The sequence below is a fragment of the Trachurus trachurus genome (assembly GCF_905171665.1).
Source record: "Trachurus trachurus genome assembly, chromosome: 17".
NCBI lineage: Eukaryota > Metazoa > Chordata > Actinopteri > Carangiformes > Carangidae > Trachurus > Trachurus trachurus.
Window position 1 is genome coordinate 1,642,833 of NC_139900.1, and position 6,786 is coordinate 1,649,618.

A 6,786-nucleotide genomic window follows, 5' to 3' on the forward strand; every position below is an offset into this window, starting at 1 on the left:
TCTAGCATAAAATACAATCATTTTACTCACCCAGAAACTTTGGTGTCATTTGGAGTTGTTTTGACGAAATTAGCCCCACTGGAGCGGCGCGTATATCCGTATAATGCGAGAGCACGGGGCACGCAATGCAGCCTCTATATAACACATTATCCGCTGCAAAACTCGTTCATTTCGCCAATATTTTGTTATGATACACTAGTGATATTCCCCTCCGAGCCCGTGGTGGCATGTTATCAACATGCTGCGCCTGTAGGTTGACTACTAACCTCCGACCTGGATGATGTCATCTCCGACCGCCGCCCGGCTCATTCTGATAATAATCATTCTGCTTCGGCATTCGGGTCCATTTTTATCTCAACTAGCCGGAGCTTTAGTGAGTCCAGGTTGAGGAGAGGAAGCCTGTGGAAGCTGAACTTCATCCAGCTGCTCATTTTGTTCTGACAAGTCAGAAACACGCAGAAACGAACCATAGCATTAGCGGTAGCAAGTTAGCCGCGCCGGGCAGCGGTCGGAGATGACATCATCCAGGTCGGAGGTTAGTAGTCAACCTACAGGCGCAGCATGTTGATAACATGCCACCACGGGCTCGGAGGGGAATAGCACTAGTGTATCAGAACTAAATATTGGCGAAATGAACGAGTTTTGCGGCGGATAATGTGTTATTTAGAGGCTGCATTGCGTGCCCCGTGTTCTCGCATTATACGGATATACGCGCCGCTCCACTGGGGCTAATTTCGTCAAAACAACTCCAAATGACACCAAAGTTTCTGGGTGAGTAAAATGATCTTATTTTATGCTAGAAATAAGGTCCAGGTTGTAAAAAACGGAAATTATCCTTTAACTGCTTACTAATAGGCTGCTTTAATTAATGTGTTTCCTAATCCTAAGTAACACATAATCACACCTGCAAACTGGTCACCTTTTGGCTACAGTCACCTTTTTTTTTAATGTCAACCAGAGTAGTAGAAGTGAATGAAGAGGGTTTTAGTTTTGTAACTTGTCACCTTTTTCACTACTACTGCTTAATAATGTACTTACTTAGGTTAATTAAGGGACCCTTATTGTAAAGTGTTACCAAAGCATCGTGTCCAGATGAGAGAGTTGTGAGTAAACCCTGCAGAGTAAACCTGCCGGTTGGTTGGTTGGTTTCCCCGGTGACAGTAAACAGCTGTTTGTTGTTCAGGACTGCAGCTGAGATCACAGACAGGGTCAGAGTGCTGTGGGCGGCGGCTCCACAGACGCCAACGCCACTGAAGATCAACACCTGCAGCCAGGACCAGGTGAGCACACACATGGTCCACCAGCTGATCCACCAGAGTCCAGAGGTTAAAGGGATACACCAACATTTTATTTTTTTCGTGTCTTGCCTCACTCCTGAGTCCATGACCAGCAGATAGACACCATCCTTTCCACTGTGCGTGCAGTAACAAGGGAGATAGAGCCGTATCGCCCGTAATTAGCTTAGCTCAAACACTGGTTTATTTTGGTTCAAGCTAGCTACATCGAGGGTAGGTTAGCTTCCTATTTCAAAGTAAAAGCACAAATTCTATCGTCATGGTTTTCTGTATGTAAAGGGCATCAGGTGTTTTATTTTGTGAAAGTAACAGGAAGTGCGTTGGTCACAACCATGGATGTATTATATTAACAACGGCTAGCTTGAGTAGCGTCAAATTTGTCCGAACAAAATAGTAAACAGCTGGTATTTAGACAAATTAACGACACACTGCTGATGTTTTCTTAAATGTCCTACATTTTGTTTGAATGTTTCTGATATCTGGATGTTTGGATGTTGTTTATTGATGATTTAATTTGATGTTCTCTTCTATAAAGTGTCCTTGAGCGGCTTGAAAGGAGCTTTTTAAATAAAATGTGTTGTTATTATGATGATGATGATGATGAAGATGAAGATGACGGTGCAGTCCCTGTGTGTGTGTGTCCAGGTGTCAGTGTGTCAGATCAGGAAGGCCACGGTGACGTGGGAGGAGACGAGTGTCGACCCGGACAGCCAGCTGTCGGCCAGCAGCTCTGAGGTCTCTCTCTCTCTCACACACACACACACACACACACACACACACACACACACACACACACACACACACACACACACACACACACACAGGCGGCTGTGAGGGTGTGTAAATGAAGAGCTGTTTAAGTTTAAGAAATTAAGTTAATCATTGTTCTTCTTTGTTTATGAAATTGCTTTAATAAGTTATAAGAAAGCTATTCCTCATTTCTCATCAAGTGTGAGGTATGAATTATGTATGAATTCTGCAAGAGCAACCCAACCATACTCATCGTCTGATTTTCTTATTTAACAATGTTTGCTGACTGAATCATGTCTTCAAACTTGTCTCTGTATTATATGTAAGTACCTTAGTGATATTGTCTCTACACCATGATTGATTGTAAATGTAACAGTTGCAAGGGGGTAGGTTTGGCCTCTTACCTATCCTTTTCGTATGTATGTATTTCTGTCATTCATACGAAATAAAAAAACAATCAACCAATGAAAGCTGTTGCCGTGTGGACCAGGTGCAGGGGGAGAGTCTGCTGAGCCCCACGCTGCAGGTGCAGGAGGAGTCTGGCTCCGCCCCCAGCTGTGAGCAGTCGGGCTGCTTCCCATTGGAGGGCCAGGTGGAGGTGTGGTGGTGTCAGCAGCCAATCAGCTACCTGCTCTCTCCAGACTGCCCCGCCCACAGACTCAACCCCTTCGAGGTATGAACTATTCCCGTATCCCACAATACAATGCAGTCGTGTTTTGCCAGAGAAGAAGAGCACCAAGCTAATTAGCATGTTAGCTAGGATTTCTTTAGGTTATTTAGCAGTAAACTCCTCAGACGTATTTGCCTTCGCTCCGTTTGCCTGAGCAGCAGGAGTTGGGCAGCAGCATCCCAACAATAACAGGCAGCATTAAAGGAGCATTATCGCAAATACAGCAGTATTAGCATAAAATAGGCTGAAATATGCAAAAGATAGGTCGGGGGGAGCCATAACTAAATTTACAAAGAAAATACGTGGGGCAAATGCAGAATTTGTCTTTTTATATGACACAAGCCAACCTGGCGCTTGCTGCGTTCAATTGCACTCGGAAAAATCGGTAAATTGTAATGTAGCAGTGTTAGGCTGCTTACAGTCACTGAATCGCTCAGTAGAAGACTTTCTCTCCACGTCCCTGTGTCTGTTTTCAGCTGTCCTCTCACCGTTATTAACGCTTTATTTTTCTCCTCATGTCCTACACTAGAGAACTTGTTCTTCTTATCACCAAACGAGGCTGCTCTCTCTCTGACAGCTGGTTTCTAAACACCATAAAGCGTAACATGTAGGAGGAGAGACGCCCACTTGTTTATATCTGATAAGCTGCGCCACTGGCTCCATCTAGTGGCCCAATTAAGAATTTGGATTTGCGTTGATGCTCCTTTAAATCAATCTAATAAAGAAACTGTAGGTAGAATATGTAGTAAATGCGAGCTAACGAGCTAAGCTAATAGCCACAGCTAACGAGCTAAGCTAATAGCCACAGCTCACGGTCGGGACACACAACAGTAGTTGACCAAACTAAACTTCATATATTTCAACAGTTTATTGTCTGAGAAACACAACCACACAGAATCACATCCTCAAATGTTCCAGCAAGTGTCCGGTTTTATTATTTTATTGTTATGTTTCTGGTTTGTTTACATGATTCTCGGTGCGTCTGCTTCACAGCAGTAGGCTAACACGCTAACACCTGGAGCATCTGCTGACGCAACCATGTTCAGAGAGTCACCGTGTGAATGCTCCTGTCGTTCCCTACATCGTCTACATCAGCGGTCCCCAACCTTTTTATCCCCGTGGACTGGGCACCGGTGGAAAATTTTCCCGCGGACCAGGGGCGGCGGCGGCGTACGTTCTCCTATTTACATTACTGTATAAGCGGGATTGTAGACGGTCACATAGTTTTCTCTTACGTTTACGTTCTTTGTTACAACTCACCATAATATAGGATCACAATAATAATGTCAGTCATCTGGGGGTGATGCTCCGTCTGTCATCTCAGGTCCTGTCTACTCTGTCATCTCGTTTTGCTGCTGAAGCTGCAGAAAACTCAGTTTCACAAACATAATAATATGTTTGTGATCGAAGCAGGTTTTCAGTGCTTTTGTGGTGATCTCAGGATATTCTGCTTAAATCCAGAACGCAGGGAGAGAAGTTTTCTGTTAAGTGATGAAGCGGCAGAGAGCCGGCCGGGTCCCGCACATTTATTACACACATTGCGGAGCTTGGAGCATGTGAATCACCTGTTGCAATGAACCCGTCATTTAAACAGGACTCGTGGTTTTTCTTTTAGAACAGCTTTCTTCTTGTTGGCAGGCGTCGGGTCTTCTGTCGTCTCATTATTGAGTTTTTCCCGGCCCGGCTACATGTGTTTTTCACTCTTTTATGTTTGTGGACCTGCCTGTCAATTGCGCAGCGCTGGAACGATGCACAAACAGAAGTGGCAACATTTTCAAAATAAAACGACCGGAAGTATGAAATAGACGAAACAAAACGATTTTATTTTTTTTTCAACCTCTTTCTGCGGCCCGGTACCAAATGATCCACGGACCGGCACCGGTCCACGGCCCGGTGGTTGGGGACCACTGGTCTACATGATGTAGGGGAGAGGGAGGGAGGGAGGATTTACAACTCAGCTAGTGTGTGTGTTCATGTGTTCATGTGTTCATGTGTGTGTGTGTGTGTGTTCATGTGTTCATGTGTTCATGTGTGTGTGTGTGTGTGTTCATGTGTTCATGTGTGTGTGTGTGTGTGTGTGTGTAGCTGAGTGGTGAGCTGCAGGTGGTGATGTTTGGGAAAACAGACGACCAGATGAGTCTGACGGAGCAGGCCCGACTCTACGTAGAGCCTTCATCTTCATCCTCATCCTGACCTTCATCATCCTCATCCTCATCATCCTCATCTTCATCTTCATCCTCATCTTCATCCTGACCTTCATCATCCTCATCTTCATCCTCATCTTCATCCTGACCTTCATCATCCTCATCTTCATCCTCATCCTCATCCTGACCTTCATCTTCATCCTGACCTTCATCCTCATCTTCATCCTCATCCTCATCCTGACCTTCATCTTCATCCTCAACTTCCTCTTGGCCAAGTGATGATGCTCAGTGTGAGAGCAGCAGGTTCTGTGTGTGTGTGTGTGTGTGTGTGTGTGTGTGTGTGTGTGTGTGTGTGTGTGTGTGTGTGTGTGTGTGTGTGTGTGTGTGTGTGTGTGTGTGTGTGTGTGTGTGTGTGTGTGTGTGTGTGTGTGTGTGTGTGGATCATGCCCAGCTGACTGCAGACTGTGTCAGCTGTTCTCTCCTCAGGTGAGAGCAGCTGATGGTTTATTGTTTGATTTATTGAGCAGTTAACACACAAACCATCTTTTAACAACTTGTTTTAAATGAAAACTCGTTTTTAGCTTTTTAAAGATTCTAGATTTTTATTCAACTTTGACATTTTAAACAAACATATTTACATAGTATTTATTAATTTTACTCCAACGCTTTATTTTTAAACCAGAGCTAGACTGTGAGAAGAGATGAACGTGTGTCTGTGGATTCTTTATTTGTGTAGAAGTGTGTTTGTGCAGAACGTGTAGATGTTTATTTGACTGAAATAAAGGAGACAGAGTGATCCAGTCTGGTTTCTCACAGAGTTAAAGAGTTTAAGAGTCACTGTGTTTAGACCAGGTTCACAGACCTGGACCAGGACCTGGACCGGTCTGAGCTCCAGCTGGACTCAGCAGGACCGAGGGACGGGGACCGATCCAGACTGAACAGACTCAGGGCCACAGGGACACCAGGAATCTGCAACTGGCACCGGACTTTGGAGACTTGGACCTGATCTCTGAGACTAAGACCTGGACCTGGACCACCGTCACAGCTGGACCACCGTCACACCTGGACCACCGTCACAGCTGGACCACCGTCACACCTGGACCACCGTCACAGCTGGACCACCGTCACAGCTGGACCACCGTCACACCTGGACCACCGTCACAGCTGGACCACCGTCACAGCTGGACCACCGTCACACCTGGACCACCGTCACAGCTGGACCACCGTCACACCTGGACCGGGTCTAAAGGTGAATTCCAGTTCCTGTCTGAACCCTCCAGCTGAACTCTGAAGCAGGTGTTAAGCTGTTCTGTCCTGTGACTTAGAGATGGGACAGACACGTCTTAGACTACAGGGTTGCTAGGGAACACATTAGGGAGATTTAGTGCATTTGTTTACTACCGTTACAACGTGACCCGTACATGTGCCTGTGTGTGTGTGTGTGTGTGTGTGTGTGTGCGTGCACCAGCGCGGTCGCCACAGACTGGTTTATTAATGGGAAACACTGGATGCACTGAGTGATAGTTTGGTTTTTACCGCTGCTACATACCAGGTAAACACCAGCTGTAACTATGGTTACGTAACTGTTGCTACGGGTGATGACATCAGCCCGGTCATCTGAGAACATTGTACATAGCCTGTAAACAACTTAACAACTACATCACCACCAACTAAACGATAACAACATGGCTGCCCTGCTAAGCAGTAACTTAACTGTGCAGTTACTGCACTCTGCCTCGTTTCCCTGTACTTCAGCAGGTTAGCACAAGCACATAACACTTTAGCTAAACACTGGACATTAAATGTTAGCTCACTAAAGTTTGTACTGTCAAATTATTAATCATTTTTGAGGTGGCCAAAGTTAGTAGTTAAGTAATAAAAGCTGGAAGAAAACAACAACATTGTAGTTACTGCACTTTGCCTCAGC